The sequence below is a fragment of the Grus americana genome, chromosome 4 (genome assembly GCF_028858705.1).
Source record: "Grus americana isolate bGruAme1 chromosome 4, bGruAme1.mat, whole genome shotgun sequence".
Taxonomy (NCBI): domain Eukaryota; kingdom Metazoa; phylum Chordata; class Aves; order Gruiformes; family Gruidae; genus Grus; species Grus americana.
The window spans coordinates 27,600,463-27,625,888 of NC_072855.1; the positions used below are offsets into that span (position 1 = coordinate 27,600,463).

General features: G+C 40.2%; 1 long non-coding RNA gene across 1 annotated transcript; it reads left to right on the forward strand.

Moving 5' to 3' along the window:
* The first annotated feature begins 1,654 nt into the window (after positions 1-1,654).
* On the forward strand, positions 1,655-25,084 carry LOC129206396 (uncharacterized). Its single transcript, XR_008577116.1, has 3 exons — positions 1,655-1,747; positions 2,199-2,241; positions 24,674-25,084. It is a non-coding gene; the product is annotated as an uncharacterized LOC129206396 (long non-coding RNA).
* Positions 25,085-25,426: the final 342 nt, after the last annotated feature.

A 25,426-nucleotide genomic window follows, 5' to 3' on the forward strand; every position in this document is an offset into this window, starting at 1 on the left:
TATCAGTCACTTTGCCAGAAGTTGAAGCCACTGAATAAGTAACTGAACAACATTAAAGCCTAATTCTGTGATCTGAATTAGCACCCAGAAATCTTTACTTGGGCAATTTTTATATTTCTACCATGCAAAAAACTGTGTCCTGAAAGAAACAAACAAAACAAAGTAAATCCAAAGCTCCTGAGGTCAGGGGAAGATTCAGCACTGGTTTGTCATTACTTCCAGATATGGGCTCGCACTGATGTATTGAACAGAGGTTTCTTCAGGAATGGCTTTAGGATTGATCTGCCACTCTGTGGTAGTGATGCAGTGCCAGCCCCAGTTCTGGCTGGAAGGAATCCAATCTGAGCACACCATTACTGCGCAAAAGCACACATCATTTGGCTGCTGGTGTTGACAAAGTTGTGTGTGGGAAGAATCCCACTGCATGGTATATCGCTAATGCAGATTGCAAGATAATCCAGGGTAAACCAGTATAGCTGAGGGATTTGATCTACCTTGAGTCCTGCTAGGTGAATATCTCTGGTGCCTATGGGCTTAGTACTTTACTCTTCTCAGCATTTTAAATGCTAATTTTTGTTTTCAAAATCTTAAATAAGAACCAAACAATGACAGTGTATGCCAGCAGCTTTACTCTTAGTCTCTAACGAAATCCAGTTGTGACCTTACAATAGGAACTGAGAGCAGTGCAGTAAATCAACTTCTAGTTCAATATGCATCTATCCTACCATTATGCTAATGAAGTTCCTGGAATGGTGCAAGAATGAAAAATATATTACAAAGTGCTACATGTACCAAAGTATTAATTATTTAGAAACATGCAGGGTGAAGATATCCCATCAGGGAGGGACAAAACTGAAGAATGGAATAATACATAATGTGGAAGGTGGTTTGAAAAAAGCAGGGAAGAGACCAAAGGAACAAGTGGGACTAGGGATGTAGGAAACAGCTTTGAAACTCTGGCCCCAGTGCAGCACCCACATCACAGCAGCATTTTAGAAGGATTGAAAGGGTAGCAGGATAAGACCTTGGAAAATTTCAGAGAAAGAAAATGAAGTGGTCAGGAGATAAATCTGATGATTTTTTTTTTTACTTATGGGGACTGCATACAAGTGAGATGCTAAGAAAAATGTTGTATAGCTGCTGTTATGCCTTCCCATCCTGCTCTTCAGCTATGCCTATTGCTAAATTATAGTTGAGTTTGCATTGAGAAGCACTGTACATGCTCATACCCCTCTCCCCACAGTCAATCAATTTAAATCTTGACTTCAGGCCTTAATAACTAACTCTTACCTGCTGGAGAGAGCATACTGTAGATCCCATTGCATATTACTTAGTTTGAGGCTTCAGTACAAAATGATTCATACGATTACTAGGATTCTTCCTCTGTAAACTTCATGAACTTTCTGGCACTTGTATGAAGTGTATTTCTAAGCCAGACACCTCAGTTCAACTCACAGTCAGGCATTTCTACGTTGTTTCATCACATTCTGATGAAGAGTGCTATGTACAAATATTTTGCATTATGAAAGACCTTTTGAGAGCAGCTTGCTATGTAATGAGGTCTTTTAGGGTTATTGCTATGTGAAGCTCATGCTTTTACAATACAGGGTGAGCAGTGCTGTGCCACATCCAGAAATCGGTTTCTGAACTCTTTAGGTAGCCAAATTGTGATCTGGGCTCACCTGGAAGTAATGGCCTGTGAACAGCAATGTCGGGGATGAAGATGGCTGGGGACTGTTAATCACAGGTTAGACATGACGTGCATGTGCTATGGATGAAGGAGAGAATTGTGATATATGATCGGAAAGAATCTAAACTGCTAGGTACAGGTGCTAATAGGGTAGCAGTAATGTGAGGGAATGAACATTCAAGACAGCTCTAGCTGCCTGCGTTAAGGCAGCTGTATCCTCGCCACTTGGGGTGTGCAAAGGGGCAATTCTGAACCAATATATATTGCTAACGCTGACCTTTAGCAAGAAAAAAGTGCGTTTTAGTGGTTTTTATGAGATTGTTCAGGTTAATCCCATGGTACATACAGTGCAATAAATAGAAGATATTCACAGACTTTTGGAAAAAGCCATCATTCTGCTACATGAATATGTACATTTAAATATCAAAAGAGCAAGTATTCACTGTTGGATTAGTTTAATGGTTTTAGTTGCTTGTTGAATTTGGGTTTTTTATTTTATTTTGTGCAGTGCTCAGCCACAGCAATCTACCGCATTATCTTCATATGCAGAGGTGGGTAATATCACAGTTAAAAAGTAATGATTTCTTTAGTAATATCTTGCTTGCTTGCTTCACTTAGTGCCATCTGTAAGCTGTGCTATAGCTCCCCTTAGAGATCCTATTTGCATGCCCAACTGCTTTTTGAAACGTAATTTACAGGGATCAGTGAGTGACTGACACACATCTACAGAGACATAATAAAAACCTATGAATATAAATTACAGTTTTATCCATGATTTTTGACTGAGGCAGTTTCTTTCTATATTACAAAAGCGTGAAAGAAACTGTAGATCCATGTTATGACTCTTTTGATGACCAGCCTAGTTTAAGAAGTTCCAAACCCCTTTCCCATCATCACTTCTGAGATCTTATCAGTCCACTCAGTTGGGCTGATTCAACAGTTTGACTGTACCCAGAGTGTAAAAAGTTCAATTTAAAAAGGAAAAAAAAACAATCCAGAACTCCTTCTTGCTGGCTCCCCCAACCTATCTTATTTGGCTCTTGTAGCTGATTTCATAAACAGTACTGCCACAGAATCATTCCCATAAAAAATGCTAAATTTGCTACCAAAGTCAGGAATGAGTGACAAGGATGAAAGATATTACCCTGGATCTACTGCTGAGAAAATAGTAACATTGAGCTTGAGTTTTGAGGTGGATATTGTCCTTAGAAGGCAAGGCTTTTGACATACGTTTGTTAGGTCTTTGTTTCAGAAAACAATTCTGGTGCATCGCAGAGATGGCTCTTACATTAATAAAACAGCAGAATTTCAGTACTTGAAAATAGGTAATCCCAAGAGGGTCACTGGAAATGTAACTTCTTGTCAAGGAAAGACAGTTTGATCACACTACACGTGAAGTCTTCAGAAGTGAGAGGAATATGGATTTGCGTGCAAGCAGTGGGAGATCTTTTTCAGGAAAAAACATCAGTTATAATTCGGATAAACTTAGTAAGTAGGTACCATTGCACTAAAACAGTGTAGTTTCACTATGGTTATAACTTCTTAAATATCTTAAGCATTGAGATAAATCAGGTCTAGAGAGAAATGGTTGGTGCAGACAGCTCCTACCCCTTTTCCTATTATGTCTGGATGTGAGAATGGTGCCTTTTCTTATCAGCACTTTTACATTAGTCCAGCCAAAGAAATAATGGGAACACCCACTTCCTAAAGAAACTGTCCATCCAGCAAATCCGCCTAGGATTTTCATACTGTCAAGAGCCTTGAGCTTGTTGCAGTCCTCCACACTGTGAAGACAGACAGAATTTCATCACACTGCTTTTCTGTCACCTGCTCTCCCTGCTCCATCTTCCCCGGCTTAATTGCATCCCCCACTTGCCAGGATTATTCAGGAGAAGATCTACACTCACCTTCCCCACTTCCCAGCATTTTCTCTCCTGTTGGTACACCTGGAAGCCCCACTAATGGAATAAGGTCTGTAAAGTGGTGCACATCAGGGTCCCTTCATTTGTTGCCCTTCCCTCTCTTGTTATTGTAATCTGGCTGTAGGGAGGTGTCAGCGATCCAGATCTCAGCTCTCTCTGGACACAAGGTGCAAAGACAATTGATCGTGGTATCACTTGGTCACCAAGATGGGACCCAAAGACTGTAAAACTGACACAGGCATGGATAGTTATTTTTAAGCCAGTTTGTAGAAAGATCAACTGTCATTAAGCTAACTGAAATGATATTTACAGAAATATCTTTGAAAAACTATGGAGAAGGACTTTGGCATATAAGGAGGGGAAATCTGTTCTTTCTTAGAGTCTGAATTATTAAAAGAAAAGAAAAAAAAACCCAACAAAAAAAATCCAGGTGTTAGTGTAGCCCTTGCCCTCTGAGGAAATACTGGGTTGTGGTCAGCCTTATCTCCTCCTTTTATAAGAATGCCAGATTTTCCTCCCAAATGATGATATTTGCAAACTGATAGGAAGGAACTAGGAGTCAGTACTGCAGGGAAAAAAAAACAAAAACAAAAACAAAAAACAAACAAACCACAGAACCCAAACAAAATGTATTTTGATTCTATAGAATAGGGAGATAAAGATGCTAAAGGCACTGTAATAATAGATTATTCTACCACCGCAGCTATTGGGGATGAAAAGAGAATCCACCTTGAGGAAATGCTAGTGGAAAGTTTTAATTCTTTGCAAATTAACTAGGTTGCTGGGAAGGAGCCCCAAGGAAAGGTAGGCAGGAAGTAGCTGGATTTGCCTGTAGCATTCTCTGCTGTTTTGAAACTAGAGCCCTGAATAACATTGTCTGAGGCTAGGATAAAACAGGCAGGACTGGAATAGTTTGAAATCAGTCTGGAGAAATAGCGTATCCCAACAAATTGTGTCAAAGAGATACAGAGGCACCCAAAGCCAGAAAAAGTACTGTGACCTGCCAAACATCATACAGCTTGCTTTATACTCCCCTGCGGGCCACCTCTCACAGGAGGCAGGACTGCTTTGCCATGGTGGGAAGACAGGCTCTGCTTTTACCCTGGTGCGTAACGAAGATTTAAAAGCAGCTGTATGTCTGCTGGTTGTGCAAACCTGATGGACCTATAGACTGATGGGTACTGTATAACATACTGAATATAAATTTATCTTCCTGTGTATGCCTTGGTGCAATGTAATTTGCCTCACTGAACAAACTGGAAGAAGTTGTCTTTTTTCCCTAAAAAAAGCAAAAAAATTTACCCTTCTTTGCTTTTTCGGTCCCCATGGGAAGTTCCCATTTCCCATGGGAACTGCAGCACGCTCTCCCGCTTTGCTCAGTCTAACGATGAGTTTCCCTCTCACCACTTTCAGAATGACAAAGTACTCAGTCTTACTTCTCCCACTGCTCCCATGAGCACAACACCCTAAGTCCTTGCAGTAGTAATTTTAGGAAGTAATTTGATGTCGTTAGTTTCTTAATGCTTTGTGGGGAGACCTTGAACCACTGATTTGGAAGAAGATCAGAGATAACGTGAATAAGATTTCTCACACGGTTCTGAGCAAAGAGTAGTGCACACTATTTTACTGAGCAAGGAACAGCCTTCTGTAAAAGCTGCTGCCAGAGCTGGGGAAGGTGCGGAGAAATGTACACAGGTCCTTTTTGCCTGGTGTGTGTGGCTGGCACAGTAGGTGTGGTGACATCTGGATGTGGGGGCTGATACGTGGCCATAGACATGAGTCCAGGGCTGGTGGGGAGCGAGGAACAGTTGCAGTGGGGTGATCTTGACGCTGTCCCTCTACTGCTGAGCGCTGAGAAAAGCAAGGCTGATGTGGAGCCTCCCTGCTTAGTCTCCTGGGGCTGGGCTTGGTTTGTGCAGCAGCTGTTTGCCCGTCTTCCCTCCACCTCCTGCCCGCCTGTGACGGGAGCAGGAGAGGGGACTCGGCAGCAGTTGCAGCTGAGGGGTAGCAGCTGCTTGCACAGAGGGTGGACAAACAACCCAAAGGGTGATTCGGAGCTCGGGTCCAGCCTCAGATGCCAGGCTCACATTATCTTGAAATGTGTAGACACACACCACCCAGTCACCTGAAGAGAAGCTGCTATTACAGAGCTTATAAAACCAGAAGAGGCTGTGAAGGAGGCAGGAGGGAGATAAATAAGAGGGATACACCAGAAAACAACAAACATCTGGAGTAGAAGACTACTCTTAACAAATTCATGGTCAAGGACAAATCAGTTTAGTTGTTTTCAGAGTATCTGCCTAGAAGAAGTCCTATTAGATAGTGACTGATCAGAGTGTAATGACTATTCAAAACAAAGTGGCAAAATCATTAAATTTGAAGCACATCTTTTAATTAGGAATTGCTCAAGGAGGAAGGTGTGTCACACAGTTTAATAAATTTGTCATACAGGTGTATCACACAATGTAATAAATTTGTGAAGAAAAATCTCTGCCTTAGGAAAAAATAGCAAAATCATTATTGCCTCGTACTTTACACAGTGATGCGACTTATTTTATAAACTCAAAACCAGTGTCCTTGTTTTCGGCTGGGATAGAGTTAATTTTCACAAGAAGCTAGGAGGGCTGGCCCAAACTACCCAAAGGGGTATTCCATACCATACTCATGCTCAGTACGTAATGGGGGGCTGGCCGAGGAGGAGGAGCCGCTGCTCGGGAATGGACTGGGCATCAGGCTCAGAGGGGAGGGCAAATTGCATTGTGTATCACCTGCTTTGTATATTCTAAGTGTGGTTGTTGTTGTTACTTTCCTCTTCCTTTGCTGTACTTTTAAACTGTCCTTGTCCCAACCCACGAGTTTTACCTTTTTTTCCAATTCTTGTCCCCATCCCACTGGGGTGGAGGAAGCAGTGAGCGAGTGGCCGCCTGGTGCTGAGCTCCTGGCTGGGGCTAAACCACGACAACTGCAAACACATTTTGGCACCTGGAAGAGATTTTTTTTTTGTCTAAGTTCAGAATTCCTATCCATCAAACGATCCACAGGAACTAGCTAATCCTAAATTTGCTAGGTCTCTTCATTTTAGGCATAAAAATGCAGACAGGCTGTGTCTGTCCTGACTAGCTCATCTCCAAGCTCCTGCTGAAAACCTCATGGGATTCACACGCAGGGCTATGTGGTACAAATACCCACAAACATCTCATTTAGGGATTATGATCAGAAAATGACTAATAAAACTGGCACACACTGCTTTAGTTTTAACGTCAGCCAGAGAGCCAGCGATTGTAGAGGTGGTGTTATTCCTGCCTGCTATAGTGCCTTTTCCAGTACCCACTCGCTCATTTTGGGAGCAGAAAACCTCAACTCATCGCCTCTGTAATAAATGGGGCCCAAATCACACTCCCAAGGTTACTTCCTTGGGTTCCTCCCCTCTTCTATGCCTGCTGAATACATTCAATATAACTGGAAAGTTAAAATGTTCCATATGCTACTGGAGTGAAATCCTAAAAACGGTACTGTCCCATGCTGGTATTTTGACAGTCACACATGTATGGCTTTGATTTCTCTGTCACAATTATTATGTGACAGCTGAGGCTTTTCTTATTCACAGTATTGAAGGTTGGTTTTTTTCTTAGTTCTCTAGACTTCTAGAAATAGTCATACAGCTCAAGAATTCCCTCACCAGATGAAGCAAGGGAGGGCTGATTTCTCTTCTTCCCACGCAAGCTGAAATTTGTTTACCTAATTTTCTTCTGATAGCATCAGCGTTAAAAATGTGAGGTATGGCAACAACGATCTATGGTCATTTTAAATGCTCTGTGCAAAAATAGACAGCTGCTGACTCCTGACCTATGCACCATAGGAAAACATTTAGTTTTTTATGTCAGCAGAATCAGGAGATTCCAATTTGTGCTACCCCTATTATGGGCTTGAGCGCGCCTTGTAACAGCACCCTGGTGTCCATTAAAGTAGACACCTCCAAGACAGAGCCAGACACGTGGATCTAAACTCCAGGTGGGAAAATGCAAGAGTTCACATCACTCTGTTCTTTGCAAGCTCTTTTGACTGAAAAAATGCTATGCGCAAGTACAAGGGGAGAGTGCAACGTCTAATTTATTAAGCAACGTAATCTTTAGCATTGGGCAATTATCAACATAAACTTTCAAGGCCTAACAATATATGTGACAATAAAATTAGGTGGGAATAGTTCTAGGATGTTTATATATACTTATATGTGTGCAAACCAATGACTTGTTTCTAACTGTATCACCTTTATAACTACTGATACTGTAGATGGTTTTAATCCTGCTCTTAGCTTTCTTTTTTTTTTAATAATATATCTTTTGAAACTGAGCAGGCATGTTGTTAAGGAGGATCTGGACCCACCCCAGGTTGGCAGGAAAAGAGAGCAGATCACTTCTTACAAAAATCATGCCAAATCTATGAAGGCAGAAACATCTAACAAGTCATAAAATGTGGGTTAGCACCTTGGCAAATGAGCATGAACAGGCACTTTTGAGAACTTGGAACTGATTTTAACGATGGGAATCAGACCTGTGCAACCGAGGCAAGAAAACTGCGTGAGGGAGCGGGAGGTTAGTTTTCGAAGGTACTTGACTAAGCAATCCGTAGCTGTATCTGTAGATTGTCCTTAATGGTACTGGGTAGCCCTGGCTATCTGGTAACTGCTCGCTCTGATGACTTGCACGGGCTTCCTCTAGCCTTGGTAAGCTCAGCTTATTATTGATCACCACAAAGAAATACTTTAGCGAATGGATACCCTTTAATGACTTCTCAATTTAAATGCCAAGCTGGTTTCTTTTATTCTTAAGTTCATACATGATCTACACCCCTGCAGAGATCAGTTGTGTATGGACAATCCAGAATGGCAGTTCGGTTGTTCAGAGGTGAAGTTCAGACTCTGTCTAGAAGAAGGCAGTATGTCTTTCCTCAGTCTTTCAGTGTCATTCAAAGTCCAGCAATGTGTGCTTTTAATTTAGCTGATAAATCTGCTAAAGCCTGTGAAATAAGAAATGACTGGGCCCATTAGAGGCTTTGAAAAATGAATCATTTCATTTGGGGGCCATTAGGTTTCAATGCCACTGATTCACTTACTGAATTTTCAACTTAACAGATTTGATTTATCGGGACAGAACTATGAAATACTGGGGCTTTTCTGTTGATGGCCTGAATAAATGATGCGGCATGGCATGATTCACCTAGTAATGGCAACAACTAAGCAAAGCTGATGCTGTTTCGTATGCGGTGGTTGGAATAGATGCACATGGTGTCTGTTTCTGGCTGTCGGCTAGACAACAGGAGACAGTAGTCGGTTGGCAGCACTTAGAAATTGTTTGACAGATAGTGGATTGTGAGGACTTGGTCTCTATAGAGCAAGAGGGCTTGGAGGTTAACCCTGCTATCAAATTACTGCGGACTTTAAAAAAGCTTGCTACAGCAAATCATTTAGCCTTTCCACACAACAAAAAAGAGATGGGTGAAGGAGTGGAAGGAGATTTATTTGCACTAAATCTGATCCTATTAAGATGTATTCAGATTGCTAAATTCTGAAGATCTCTGTAAAGGACAAACCATTGCAAAAGGTCTCATAGTCTTACTGTGTTTGGAAGCATTACATTTTAAATGAGGTAGGCTCGACTGCTTTTTCCTAAATCACAGATGAAAATAAGGGACAGCTTGGTGCCCAGGATTCTTTGCTATATTCCACTTGGGTACATAAATTGAGATTTGCTTGAATGACCTTGTTAATTTTATTAAAAAAAACCCAACCAAACCCCGCAAAAAACCCCAAAACCAAATGAACAAAACCCAGACCCCAAAGCTCACATTTTGACATGAATAATTACACGGTTTGGGTTAAATCAAAAGTTACAGCTTTCTGTGACCTTTCTCTGGGACTGTAAAGGGGCAGTTTGCTCAAGACCATCAGCGTTACAAGACCCACATAGGAATTACCATGGGATGACACACAGATGTACTAGTATTTATCTGTCTTTGTTTCAGCTGTTGCTGGGCTTGGGTGTGAGCCTTGGGCTCCTTAGCTAGCCTGCAGATGTAGGAGAACCAACAGTCTGGAAAAAGAGGGAGATAAGCAGAGTGTAATACTGGGATCTTGGGAAGGCAGATTGTAGCCCCTGCTGGAATTCCAGTTCTGACCAGCGCTCTCGAGGTGAGGTGGGAGCATTTCCCTTCCCAGTCTCATTAGAATATGTTATACACTGGAAAACCAACAGCAAATGTCCTTTGTTGTTAAGGCTGTTTTTGTGGTGCATAAATATTTTTAAACTAGTATTGCAGCTGAGCTTGTGAGTCTGAAAGCCTCAGCCTTGCAGGATGGCTGCTGGAGAACTGGAAACATGTCAGCTCAGGGTCATCCTAACTGGTTTTACTGCACGTGGGTGTGCCCTTAATTGTGCTGTCAAGGGCAGAGTGTTCACAAGTCCCTCTCACAGCCACATCCAAGAAAGAAAACTGTTATGACCTCTCCTGAGGATGTGCCTGAACATCATGTGGATGATAAGTAGCTGTGCCCTTGAAAAGATAGACTGCAGTCTGCTCTCAGAAGATATTTGGACGTACAGAACCTTACTACTGACTAGCTGGGACCAGCTTTCTGCATTGTAATTTTCTTCTAGCAAATAGGTAAAAAAAAAAAAAAAAAAGGAACAACGGCACATAGTGATGGCACTGCGAACTCATGTCTACAGAAAAGGTTAGAGAAAAACTAAGCAATCCCTGCTTAACCAGATCTGAGGGTACCACAGAAATCAGTAGGCAAAGACACAGTTCAGACTATGAAAGAGACAGGTCAGTGTCTGGAAGAAAGAACAGCCTTGTTTAAGAATTTATAACATAGCTCAACTCCTTGAGAACTTTTCTGCAGCCAAGGACAGCTCACAATGCTGATGCATCTCTTTTAGGACTGAGGAACTGACTGCGCAATCACACTTGTTCTCAGAGGTTGAAAGTGTTCTGGACGAGCCAAATGGACGCTTAATAAAAATGTGTGTTTTCCTGGAGAGGAAAGGTCTGAAGAGCACCTTTGGTCTTAGTGTTGCCAACACTAACTAAAAGAAGCAAAAATTCTGAAAATGCTGATGCTTCTGAGAAGATCGGCTAGGTGGAAATTCTGATCCTCACTGTAAGGTAAGAGACTACAGCATATGGAAATGCATCATCAGATGGCAAGCTTAAATGCCAACCTGCTTCTTTCTTCCTTCAGAAGGAATCAGTTCTAAATAGTTAACAAAATGTTCCAGCAGACCGTGCAGTATAGAACTACCTGGATGCACCCCTTCCTTGAGCTCTAGCACACGATCGGTTTGATTACAATGAGGAAAAAAGATTTATGCAATTTCCGCATAACTTGGATGATGTATGGAGCTCGTTGCTGGACTGATCACTGTCTTTTGAAATACAGGCTATCCATCACCTTCTTTCCATATGCACTCAGACAGCCATCTGTCAGGGAGGCTGATGTCAGCAAATTCAAGAAAGATGGTGTAATCACCACCTTCCAAACGCAGCTGCAGTTTTAAATTACATAGCACAGCTTTGAGGATGGTGTTACTGAGGAACTGGGCAAAAGATTTTACTCCATCTGTTTCTGTGGTTGTGCCCTAAACACTGAAACTGATTTAATACCAATAAAGAAGAGGTCAAATATATCTTTTTCAAACTTGCCTTAATAATGAACTCAATACTATACTTTTCACTTCTCCATTGAAAACCCACGAGGAGAAATGTTACAAGACCTTGTATACCCTGGCTTTGTAAGGCTGCAGAAGGAGGATGTGACTAAAGAAAGTCAAATGCTTTTTAAAAAATAATCACATTTTCTAATGTTTCTAACATCACGACATTAAAAACCCCTTTGCAATGCTTGTAGCAGCACTTCTCCTATTATACTGTGCTCAGTGCAGAATTACTCAAACATTCCTCATGCACCTAGGAGATGTTAGCATTGATGCAGCTCAGCAGAAAACCCTTCTCAGCCTTGATGGTCCCTGTGCAACTAAGGAAGCTGAAAGAGAAAGTCTAGCTGTAAAGGAGAAGTGATATTTCCAGTCCTTTTTTCCATTGTTTACCCAAACTTTTAGTAAAGGACAAGGCTCTCAGCTTTCAGATACTTCTACTGCACACATATGTAAGATGAAAGTCACGTTTCACATGACAATCGTTATGGCATCTTGTTTACCTGCACGTAGAAACTGAAAGGCTCAGATCAGATTGTATTATGCTCTCTAGATATTTATTTTGTAGACAGAGAAGTCTAGATAGCTATAAGGGCTCCCTGGCATCCTCTCTTAAAGTATGCCAACTCTCTACCGGTAACTGGAAGAAGCCGACTTCAGATACGAATATTTGCAGGCAAATGTGTAGGAGACCACTGTATGCTTTAAGACAAATTACCTGGAGAAGGGAGAGGGAAGCAGGCAGAAAAGAACTCAGAGAAGCTCAGTAAACTTTGTGTAACCATTATAACTTTTCTTGAGCCAGAACTGGCTGAAGACATCCCAGATGTAAAGCTAATGCTGAACTCACTCCCAGTGTGTCTTGTCCTCCACCATGGGCATGCCTGCACATGCTAAACAGAGCCCTTATTCTCCAGTTGGGACCAAGGAACCTCGCCTATGAGGACCCGGGCAGCAGCAGCACTCAGCAGAGCAGGGAAGCTATGAAACCACCACCATCACCTGGCATGGCTGCAGCTGGGCAAGCACCAAAGCTGTGGTGGGTTGCAGTGTTCAGTGCAGTGGCAGCCTATTTCTGTCCTTACAGTATGCCAACCTCCTGTCCTAGCTCTGGAGTGAACGATGAACGATGGGGAAGGGGAGAGGGAGTGAATGTGGAGGGCAGTCTTGCTGATCTGCTGGCCAAGGCAACTGCCCAGCTACCAGAAGCAAGCCATGCTTGTTTTTTGAGGCCAGTCTGTTCTCACGTGATGGAGTGCAGATCTACATTCTTCTGAAGAAATTACTTTGAAATGAGGTGACAACCATATATGAATAGGGAGTATCTGGATTATTTCCTCCAAACTATAATGCTGCACAATCAGAATGAGAGAGAAATTAATAACAAGGCAGGTGTTGAGGTCCAATATGTTATAGTGAGATGGTGGCTGTTTCAAAAGTGGGATGTTATAAAATTGCCCTTTGAAATGTCAGGAATGTTTTTGGGAAAATTAGAGTTTTAAGGAGAGAACACTATTCCCTATGTTAGAGTCAATTTAATTAGAGGCATGTGAGTGAGAGGTTCATGGAATGATAGAACAGCCCAAGTTGTGAGGAATCTCAAAAGAAAACCTTTCCTGAGGTTGGGGGTAAATACTTGAACAATAATGAGGAAGGCTGTGTATAGGCATCTTGTGTAGCAGTAGGATAAGTTCAATATTCTTGAGTTTGAGGGTCTGGTTTGGTTTGTTTTGGGGTTTTTTTCAGAGTTAACTTTGGGGCTACTGAGCTCTTCACAGTGACAGATCAACCTCTTCTGCAAGGTCAGACTACTTGTACCTCGAAAACCATCTGTGCAGTTGAAATTGCTTCTTTCTCTGCACATCTCCATGAATTTCTCCACACTGGTAACCTGCTGGTATATTATCAAATTGCCCATCTTTGTTAGGTCTTTCCGAAGTTTATTGCAGTTCTCTGCTGACTGGCTTTTATCACCTCTCTGCTTGGTCCCGCTTTCCAGGGTGTGAACAAAAAAAATCGTTCAGGTTTATGAGGTACAATCTGCTCTTTGCAGGCCCACGCTGTTGCTGTTTATTTAGCAGTTGTCTGCCTTGTGCTTCCAGATTAATTCCCTTATCATTTGGTCCGTTGGTTTTTTTTTTTACCAGTACTGATGTCAAACTAAGTGATAATGTTCTAGACTGTGCCCATCTTTATTACACATTGATACCACATTTGCACTCTCAGCTGTTTCTAATTAATTTGAAATAAGTATGTGCTAATGGTATCTTTGTTTCTGCTCCCTGACAGTTATAAAAAAAGTAGCAGAGGTGTCACCTTGCTGCCTTGGGCCTTGTAAGAAATTACTGCATGAGCGTGGGTAGAGGAAAGCCGTACAGGTCCAAGGGTAAACATTCCCTTCCAGGGGATGCTGGCTCCTCAGCGCACGACAGCTAACATCCTTGGATGCAGTCCTCGGCCCATTTATTTTACGAACATAGACATAAACTCTCCTCACCTCGGAACATAATGGCCACATCCAAACTGAGATCTGGATGCTGGCAAGGAGCCCAAGTGCTTTGCGCCTACTCACGTAGTCCAGTGTACGCCGCACTCCTGAAATGCCTCACATTTTCTGTATTTCCTTTTTCTTAAAATGGGCTCTCCCAAACAGGCTACTTACTTGTATGTTACTTATATGAGGTACATTCTGCAACCCAGAGGGTACCTTGGGGCTTAGGCTGGGTTTTGCGTGTTTGCATAGCTCCAGCTTGCAGTTACAGTGCTGGAAGACAGTAACTTGTATTCCTAATAGCAAAGATATGGAAAAAAACTAGCAAACACTTTACAGTAAGCAAATTCACTACCAGCTGGCAAAATGATGGAAGGAAATTCCATCTTGAAGTGCAGCCTCTTATATTTGCTTTTGTATATTAGCAGTCTTCTGAAATGTATCCTCAAACACATCATACTCAACATAAGATGAAAATCACAGTTATCATCAGAGTGACAAGTCAAGCAGATGACTTGTCTTGAAAACTTCAAGCTCCTCATCTGATCTGTTTAAAAAAAACCCTCAGAAACTACTTAGCATCCGTATTTCTCTCCTTAATAATTAGTGCATCGAACCAATATTGTGCTTTACAGTGGTGATTGTCTTTTATTTGAAAATTGAGCTGTCAGATGAAACCTCCTCTTAATTCCAAACTGACAGCATTTTCTTTCCTTCTAATTGCCACCATGAAAAATTAAATCTTTTCTTTTGCCTCACCTTAATTTTGTATTTATAGCTTCATCACCTTCCTCTCCCTACAATTTTCTTTCTCATTCATCTTCTGCATTTATTTATGCCTCAGCATTATTCCACTCCTGTGTTACAGTGCTCCCTCATTCCAGCTACTTTTTGTCAAAGCATAGTGATGTCTCCCTGTAGAAAACTGCATTAGGCTGAAGAGTTTGTGGCACTTTATGATAACGGAGATAAATGTCTGTAAGAATTAGTAATTGTATCCAACCCCGAGCACTCTTTATCTGTCTTCTTCAGGCACAGTTAAACTGTCCCAGATAAAGATATTGCCCATAGATTAGAATTCAGGCTGTATTTTGTATGTCTCCATCGAATTTCATCTTTTGATACCTGGAAAAAAATGTTCAATCAGTTGCATTTCCCTTTATAGGACATTTATATATTTGTGCAATAAATGTATACCCTCACAGATGCATCTGATGGTGACAGCAAGAACCAAGTTTACTTGATTTGAGTCTTTATCACCTCTGGAATAAATGCATGGCTACTGTTAACCTAGAGTCTTTCTGGTCTAGAGGAAAAAGGCAAGTGGGCATTTGAACTAATACTGTTCGCTAAGAAATTATTTAAAGAAGAGCACAGATTCACTAGCAGAAATGAAGAAATAACCCTCCTGTTTTCTTGGTGGTATTGGACTTAACAATGCAGAGGTATATTAATTAAGTATTGAAAACCTGTGGTAGAATTCCTCATATTTTTAATTTTTTGGCCAGAGCCTACAGACATTTTTTTTAATAGCCTATTTAAGTCATAAGGTACTAGTGTCAGATTTGTACAGCCCATCCACACAGATGGGCCTTTTTACCCAGACAACAGATAAGCTACAGTGAACTTCATCAGTATCAGAAATAGATCTTCATAGATGTATAGTGAACCAGCTATCTCTGGCATAAGTACCTATTAGATAAGGGTTTGGTGTTTGGGGGGTTTTGGTTTTTTTTTGGGGGGGGGGTCAGGTGTTGGGTTGTTCTTTATTTTTTTTTTTTTTTTTTTTTGGAGTGCATGTCTTTTAAACATGTTAGACCTAAAGAGAGAATATGAAAAGCAGAAGAAACAAGAATGAGCCGGTGAGCTGAAATTCTGAGTCATCTTATTAGTTGCTTTAAACTTTAAATACCTCAGGTGATTATCCTTTGTTTCACAGTACATTTTAGGATATCTAAAGGACTGTTGTGAAGACCATCTGTACAGCACAACTGGCATTTTTTAACATCTTCACAAGAGTACTGTATTCCAGAAGTTGTGTCTTCTGAACAAATTCAAATTGTTTCACCTTGGTGTGGAAGTGAGTGGGTTGGAGGCTGCACTCTAGACGAAAATGTGAGCTACAAAGTGCGTGTCCTCTCACAAACATACACCTGTTTTGATCTATTGCTTACAATGTTCCAGGTCTTGAAATTAAGGCTAAGGCAGGCAGGCAGCTAGACATTATCAAATGATTGCTATATGCACTGCATTTCAACTCTACAATATCAAAATTAAAATTTTTATTTTGGCAGTTGTCCAAGCCTTTCCAATATGACTTCCATTTCCTTTGCCACCTACCAGTTAGAGAGGCCATCTGTCTTCCCAGGGAAAGTTAAAGAGCTGACGTATGAAAGCACCAGCTCTTTTAAAAATAACTTTCCCCACTGTTTTGTATTCATGTAATTATACAGTGATCAGACTCTCTCTCTTGTTGCTCTTCCTTAGTACAGACAAGTTTTCCTAGCTATTGAGAGTGTCACTGCTAAGTAAGTGTTGTTTGGGGTTTTTCCTTCGAGTGTAGCTCTCTGAGAAGGCATCGGTTGGAACAATCTGGTATTCTTTCCTGAAGATTTTCACCTCTGGTTTGAAAGTGGCATACGTGTAGGATGAAAATTACATATTTCTTCAAGAGGATGTGCTATTTTTTGCTATTTGAAATCTGTACATTCTGTTCATGTTCCATAAAAGATGAATGTAAAAGGCTTTTTTTTTTCTTGTTTGAAGTTCTTGGAGAAAGTCTGCAATATTCCCTCTGATATTACAGAAAGAAATTATGTTCCAGAAATGTATTAAAAAATAACATGGAACAGATTCTGTGGTGCAAGAGAAATAATAGATATATCCCAGCTGGGTTCCTGGACTCTCTTAATTTTCATTTACTTTCATCCGATCAATTCTTTGCAGTTCTGTCTGGTAGCTGATATAGTACATCAGGGAAATTACAGCTGATTTCTAAAACCTATTTCAAGGAAAGCATTGAATGAAACTAAAGACTCAGCACAGAAGTGACAGAAAGAGATAGCTTTCCTGCTCCCTCATCTTTAAGGGCTGCAAATCACTGTAAATGTTTCCTTCCTTAATTACTGAAAATGTTAGGGACACTGCTTAAATAATGACACTGAAAGACTGGGGGTTAGGAAAGAATTTTTCTCAAGCTTTTGATGTAACCACAAAACCTTAAAAATTCCCAAACTGATAAAAAAAATAGATGAAGTACCTTTTAAGCCTCTTGTATCATATCTTGTGCCCAAAGGCACAATTTACTCTTGTATAGATGTTGATGGGAGATTAACTTTCCCTTCATACATAGATAGAAAGGCACACTGTAAGGGGTTAGCTAATCTCTATAGAGCTGTGTGGTGCTAATCTCTATGCCAGCTGTATTGTGAGTAATTAAAGGAAATCCATCTGAAAAATGCATCTTCATTCCATGGCTGACTTCTGAAGTCTAAGTTAACCACTCCCCTAGGTTTTATATTTTTTGAAAAAAAGAATGGGAGCCTAATTTCTAGCAAAACAGATGACAGTGCTTATGAAAGAGATGCAAAATACAGATAATCAGGGTATAAGATGCCTGTTCCAAGTTTTTCCTACATTTCACGCTTTCCACAGCAAAGTAAACCAAAGATTGGGGATAAGGTTTCTCCAGTGACAGTTAATCGGTTTCAAAAGTGCAATTGTATAGAATTTTAATTGTTACTATTCCTTATAGCAGTAGGTATTAATGTAATATCCTAAATGGTATGATTTGGCCTATTATAGGGGATACAGAGAACACATGAATAACTAACCCCTAACTTAATGCTAGAAAAACTATCCTTTGCACAGAGAAGGTCTGAAATTCTGCCCCTGGTTTCCAGCTCAGATTGGTGTTCATGCAACGAGGGAAAAAAGTATGCGCCATTGAATGAATGAAGTGTTGGCCAGTGTTTTTTAATATATTCTCATATATTGCAACTCAATGCACACCATTAGATTGTTTTCCCTTTCCAATTCCAATTAGTTTCTAAAATGTTGATTTTTTAGCAGCTGAGTGCTATATAGAGGTGCTGGCTGGTCACTGTTTTCAAATTTCCTATATTTTTGACACAATTATTTTAGTTTGGATTAATTTTTTTCAAAGATAGAATGTCCAAAATAGAAAGATGAAAACATCCCTCTCACTGTATTATTAACATTACGTAGCATTATACAACATTAAACAGTTGAACCAGATTCAGAGTTTGAGGACAGGCATTTTGTATATCTAGATATTCTAGTGCAAACTGTAGAAAACATATGGCTAAGTTGACAAATGTCACTGACTCTTTTTCTCACCTAGTGTATTTAAAGTGAAACTGTGCTTTGAATTAAAAATGTGGTTTTGCGGAATGGCCTTGGTCAGAGGTTTACCTTTTCTTTAAGAAAATGCTTCCATCCTAGAGCTCTGCTGCCTGGTAAGGAAGAAATAGGGGAAGAAAGAAGGTATTCTGTTGGTCAGGTGGCAAAGAGTTTCGTGCTGATGCTATGAGGACATAAATCCCCAGTCGCAGGCAGATGCCCTATGTTCGCAGGCTGTACACATGGCAGCCCTTTCAGATTCCAGCTCATTTATCCAGTCCAAAGCATCACCTGGTTGCTCTGCCCCAGGCCGCCTTCTCTGGTGGGTGGTAATAATTGCTCGAGTAATAACCCTGAGAGCTGAAGCAAAATCCTGACTTCTAGCAAGTATGCAAACGATGGCTTTGAAACGAGATATATTATTTCTATTGGTTTATAGGCAAGTCTAGTTCAAATTACAGAGAAATGGATAGATAACAGGCTTACTGCTTATCTGCTCTATACCCCTTTACGTGTCCCTTAAGTACTGGTGATGATAAGACTTCTAAAAGCAGAGTTTCCCAGGTCTGTAAAGCACACTGAATCTCCTTATGCCTGTTGGAGCCTGCCATAAAATAATGTTTATGTCTTCTAGGTGCCTTCTGCACAGTACGTAACTAGAATTTGTCAAGCAGAATGAGGCTTCTGGAGTACAGAAAATGCTTTGACTGTCCAGGCATAACTGAAGAACCCCAAATTCTAGAGGAATAAACTTTTACCCGGAACTGATGAACAAGGCACTAGGGGATGCTGATTTGGTCCTGCCACAGGAAGGCATCCTCTGTCAGAGAGACAGTCAGAAGCAGTATCTGATTCAGCCATCCAGCTTTAATCTAATGCCACATCTGAGGCAAGCCCAGTCATTTCATAGTGGACTCAGTTCACTAATAACTAAAGGTTTAATTACATTTACAGCAATCTTTACTTTATTCCAGAAGTTGTGAGCCAGACTTATTTCCTTCTGTTTCTCAAGAATATAGGGATTTTCTAAAAGAAAAAATAATTACAATATACCAGTAAAAGACTTTTAGGAGATTCTGTTAAGATATGTAAAATGAATATCCTGAATATCCATGAAACGTGTGTGTTAATCCAAAGGATAGAAACTGAGAATAGGAAGTACGAAGTACGATTTTGCAGTCAGTATTTAGATTCTCTTCAGGAACTGAAATGACATTTTTGGTTATTTTCTTAATCACTCTTATGCCTAATGGGTGAAGTGAACAAAATAAAATTGCTTTCCATGGAGAGCTACAGGGCTTTCCTCAAATCTCAGAGAACAGCAGGCTGTGGTGCTGCATCTCGACACCATCTGTTCTTTGGGTTTGAAATGATTTATGGGAATTGAAGTGTTCACATTTTCCTGTTGACAGTTCAACTTCAGCAATATGTTCTCAGGCAACAACAAAAGTCTAAGCAAATATATACTACCACTAAAGTCTGCACTCCTGAAAAAGTTATGCTACATATTGAATATAGAAACCTATATCAATAAAATGTTATTCACTTATATATAAAATATATATAAAGTATATAAATATATATATATAAACATATATAAAGTATATAAATATATTGAAAAGAAACTACTAGTCCTCCTTGCTTCACTTCCACCCCACCAGTCACTTTGGATAGATATTCAAAGTATTCACTTAAAGTGTTTTAAAAAACTCTGAAAACTTACATCAACCTTCCTGGGAATAGGATTGAACCAACACTGAGTATGCGTTAATATCTCTGCTTCCTCCCATCCTTCTTGAAATTCTTTTCTAGGGAAAAAAAGAAAAAAAAAGATAAGATTGCCACACATCAGACAAATTTATGGCACTGGTCTCTGCCATGTTATTAAAACCTGTTCTTCATCCTGCTTGAGGATGCTTTTGCATTCAGAATGACTGCTATCTTCACACTTGGCTGTTATTTTCTTAGCTCAAGCTTGAAGTATGCAATTTCTTTTTCATGTATTCTCTGCTACTGGCATATAGACAGGTCTCTCCTGAGAGGTAGCAGGGAAAGGGTTAGTTGGGGGCCAGATTCCGCAGCCTGCTGTCCTGACTCTCTGCCCCTCAGGGAAGGAGCGCTGAACGGTTGGAGCTGGCCAGAGGGTGGCAATTCCATTTTGTATCCACTTCTGAAGTTTCCAGCTGTGCACTTGTTTTGCAATAGAACAAAATGCTTGCGGTTACTGTCACAAAGCTCAACATGCCTGTCCTTTGGAAAGAAAACCAGAGCTTCTTGGGTCCTCAGCCTCAAATCAGCTTCCGGAAGAGTCTGCTCCACCTTCAGCCTGGTGGCCAAGGCATGAAACACCTGCCTTTGATTCCTTGCTCTGTTGCGTTCAGAACAGTTTTCCATCTCGGTTCTCTCTGACTGAGTCAGCGCACAAATCTGAGCACGAGGTTCCTGCACAGCCAGCAGGTTCCCAGTCACTTAGCTAAAGCGTTCAGTGGTTGGTGTTCCAGTGAACACTGAGTTTCTGAAGAGTTCTGGTGAAACCCCCACAATAGCAAAACCGGTGATTTGTTATGCCATAGAAACTGTAGAAGACAGTCTCTCAATGAGACTGGGAAGAAAAAAGGCTGCATTTGTCTTTCAGGTACCTCAGTGAGCCAGGATGGTACAGCTAACCATGTGGTGAAGCATGTTGTAGTCCTTAGGAAGAGGTACATCGGTTTTTACATCCAAACTTGCCAAGTTCTATTTACAGTTAAGATCTCATTTTTCTAGCAAATCCGACATGTGATCTGTGTACACTTGTCTCCTAATTCAGTAGCTTTCATGAAAGAACTGTGTTCCACTCAGCACTTTATTAGTATCCCAGAGTTTTGTTGTCTTTCCCATTGCCTCCATGAGTTGGAAAAATGCCAGCCTCACCCATCGCCTTTGTAAAGATTTAAATTGTGCTTTACTTCCTCACCTCCTTCATCCGCTGTTCATTTTTTCTCCATCTCTGAATCTTTAGCATCCTATCTTTCCTTCTTGCATTCATTTTTGTTTTTTACTCAGGAAATCTGAAAAAAAATACCCTGGGGGAAAAAAAAAAAGCTGTGAGAAAATTGAACAAAACAAGTAATATGCAATTTATCAAACTATATTCTAACATGCATGTAATCAATGTTATATAATCTAATTATAATCAAAATAGCTACCTAAATCATGTAGCCATTTATGAGAAAAACAAAATCATTCCAATATTCGAAGAATGTCCACTTTTATAAAACATGAAGTTTTAAACCCTTCTGTATGGAGTAAGAACTCAGTGCACAGAAAGACTGTCGAATCAAATCCCTGGTAAACACAATTGCAAAATCCTTGGAAGACATAGACTCCATTTGTAAGCATAGCTAGTTTGCAAGGAGTAATAATCTGGTGGGATAGGTTGATCGGTTTTCTTGCCTGTATTGACAGAAATCTATCCTTCAGTGAAAATCACAAATTCAAATCCTGCTTATCTTCAGTGGTGGACATTATTTAATGTGTAGTCCTATTTTACTTGACTACGAACTTCCTACCGACAAAAGATAATTTTTAATCATGCTAGGTCTCTTTTCTTACACTTCAAATCATGTATGTTTATTCAGAGCATACAGTCTGATGAGAGCACATCTTCTCATAACAGTTTTTTTATACAGTGACAGATGATGTTCATATTTCCAAAGCATCAAATGTAACAGCTTGATTCTACTTAATCATCTGGCTTTTTTATTTCATTTCACATTGAGTTGTAATTGCACATTGAAAAAATTCTACAAATCTGATCTAACGTCCAAGTAAAAAACCAAATATTTACTGAAGAAACACATAACATAATATTTGATAGGCACAAAAATGCATGAATTATGTGCAGCATCATTTTTATTGTTCAGTGGGCGCCCCATTGTCTATATTTCCAGATCGCCAGGATCTGGCTTAGAAGCTTAAAAGCAGAGCAGCAAGATATCTTTTCTCCCTCCTCAGCGCTTGGGGAAAAAAGTCTTCCATTACCTTCTACTGCTCCTTTCTGGATGACTGCATAAATCGTATTTCTTCTTTTCCTAAGGAAAATTACAATAACTAGAACTTGTGTAGGATAGGATGAAATAAATAGCTAAATATGAAACACATTTCTCAGTGTGGGAAGATTCTAGTATAAGTACTGAAATATAACCTGTAAAATATTCAAACGCCTGGTTCCAACTTTATGCAAACTAAGAATGCAGAAGTAATTATCCAACGTACAGTAAAGCTTCAAAAATAAAAAATAAATATGAATTTTCAGGCTTTTGGTCCAATTATGATTTCGAGCTGCATTTAACATGGTTCAGCTCCTTAAATTTCTCAGCACACTTGGACATTCAGGAAACACCTGTAACAACTGCACTTCACCATGTTGCAGTCTAATTCAAATAGAAATCACATAATAAGTTTAGTACTCAGAACACCTGCTACCTTAAGAACATACTCCTTTGAGACACTTTTACACTAAGCTTTCCTAGAGCTTCAACAGTCTGTATGAATAAAGACATGGCTCCTGCAAGAGCTTTTAATATTCCCTGAGATAAAAGCAAAAAACGCACAAATTGCACTTGGTGAAAACAGTATGATAGATTTCACAATTTACCACCTAAATCAGCTCTATTTGTGGAACTCAGTTGTACATCCTGCAAAAAGAACAAATAAATTTTCTGCAGATTTTGTTAGGTGATGTTGGACAAAAACAGAACTCCTGGTCTTAAAACTAACAACTCCTGATTTTATTGCCTTTCTTTTAAGAGTTCTGATGTCTAAAACTGTCCCGCATTCAGCAAAGTATTTACATCCCTAAGTCCTGCCTAGTTTTGCCCCATGGGCAGAGAAGACAATGACTGGCGATGGATATTTCAGCAGTACCTTCCCATTTTTTTCCTTCTCTCTGTGATAATGGGATAACTTTATATAGGAGATGCACCAGGGCATCTGTCTCATTAGTTTTCCATTTCACCGGACTCAGCTGACTGCCTCTGACTCTAGGAAATAATTCTGCAAGAGAAGAATTGCATCTTTTAGCACCGTTAAGATTTTTGGCTGAACAAGATGTAGATGACCCCGTTCAGAAGTTCAGAAAATGTTAAACTATAGAAAAATGCTAGAGGAGAGACTCCCTAGAATCAAAGAATAGCACAGACCCAGGCAAGGGGTGGAAGAACTGGGACTCAATGCCAGCAGGAGGAAAAAATCAGAGTTTAGAGATGAAGGCAATGGGACTTTCACACTTTCTCCCCAGAGGGTATGGCTGGAACATCAATTCCTGAAATGTGAACTGCCTGAGTACGAACAAGATCCGTGCTGAAGTGCCCGCAGGAATGCCAACACTTCCCAGGGGACTGTTGTACAGTCAGCAGCCCTTTTACGTGGTCTGCATTTCAGCCTTCATATACACACTTGTTGCTGCATAATCCTACTTTTTAAAAGCAGAAATAAAAGCATTCCACTCATCATTTTTAAAAACAATAAATGCAGAGCAATGCTGCTTCTCTTTTGGGGAAAAAACCCCAAACACCGAAACCCACAAAAAACCAACACACAAAACAAATGTATAATATTATTGGCTAGCTTACGAATACACATGGGTAAAAAAGTGGTCCAAAGGTGATACAGAGTAGAACTCATTTTGCATCCTTCCTCTTTTGTCTGTGTAGTCAAACAGACTGCAGTACGTACAAAACCACTTGGTTAAGAGCACATCTGTCTGAAGACTGAAGCATGTATTGAAATTAAATAACAAACAGGAAATGTGTTTAAACAGTTAAGTTTTTTAATTCTTGAAAATACGGCATGAGAACTGGAGGAGAATTTGTTTCTTGGGAGGCTTGACATCTATTCTTTCAACTCGCTAAAGAACTTTTTAAGTAACTATAATGCTTCTGTTGGTTTTTTGGGCTTTCATTTTGCCATTAATAAATAACTTAGGTGTAGTATGACACATAAGCTTTACTGATCCTTTCAGATGTTTTGTGCATCTGGAAACTATTTTGGTTGGTATTGGGACTGTACCCCATGAAAAAGGACCCACGACTAAACTCGATGCAGTTGCATACATTACGTACTACACTAATCATGGAGGAGTGTTCATGTGATAGAAAGCCATCTATCATCATTCTGTACACACGGACTAGTCATTTGAAAAATAACCACTGCAGATAAATGTGAATCCGTGTGGCAAGGCAGGGCTTCTGTGTCTTCTGGCTCTTCGCTTGCCCATTCAGGCTCCCATGCCGTAATCCCTGCTCTTCCAGCAGTTACTCATTGCAGCTGCTCACTGTCTTCTGTCTTCCCTCATCCTTTCCAGTGCGTGCAACTTGTTTGGCAAATGTCTTTTTTTGCAAATGTTTAATAAATTATCGTAGTTCGTATATATTTTTCATACTCTGAGTTGCATGCGTCTTTCCTCAGAAGATAAAGGCTGCATTTTGAAGTCGTTATAACCTCTCCTTGTCAGGCTGTTGCCCGCAGTGACAGAGAGCTCAAGAGCTGGACAGGAGAGAGAGACCCAGAGGTACGTTCCACATGGCCGCATGCACGCTTTTCCGAGGCAAAAGGATCAGCTGAGAAGGACCTAGAAGTAGAGTTATGAGGAATTTTCGACAAGGTACTTTTTGTTAGATACTGGCATGAGTGTGTGGGTTTTTTTTTTTCCTTTTTGGTGTGAAAATATTGAAATCAAGTAACAAAATTTGCCATCAAGATAGGCTGTAAACATATCTGTTACATAATACTGGAATAATACTCCATGGCTAATTATTTCTAGATATTTCTGGAGGTTTACATCCTTTTTCAGTTATATTTTGGTATGACTTAGGTTCCCAATTGCTAACCTGTTGCATCTAAGTGTTTGCCTTAGCAAAGTGATATTGGCTATGATGGATGTGAAAAAGAACAATAGTGCTGTGTTAATGAACAGAAGAAAGAAAAAAATGGGTAAGCATGATCACTGTCTTCTGTTAGGAGAGAAACACAGTCTGAAGTGATACAGCACAGCTCTGAGGCTCTGAACAAAGTAAATCAATAACTTCATTAAGAAGGACTAGTAAGATAGTAAAAAATCAGTATTTCACCATCTCCCTTGGCTTCCCCCGCTCCTCAAAGCTCTGTAAGGCATCTGCTTGCCTGGAGTTGTAACAGAGATAAATAGTAGTGCTGAGATTAGAAACCCCGAGTTCCAGTTTGTAGAATATATTTATTTGTTTTCTTA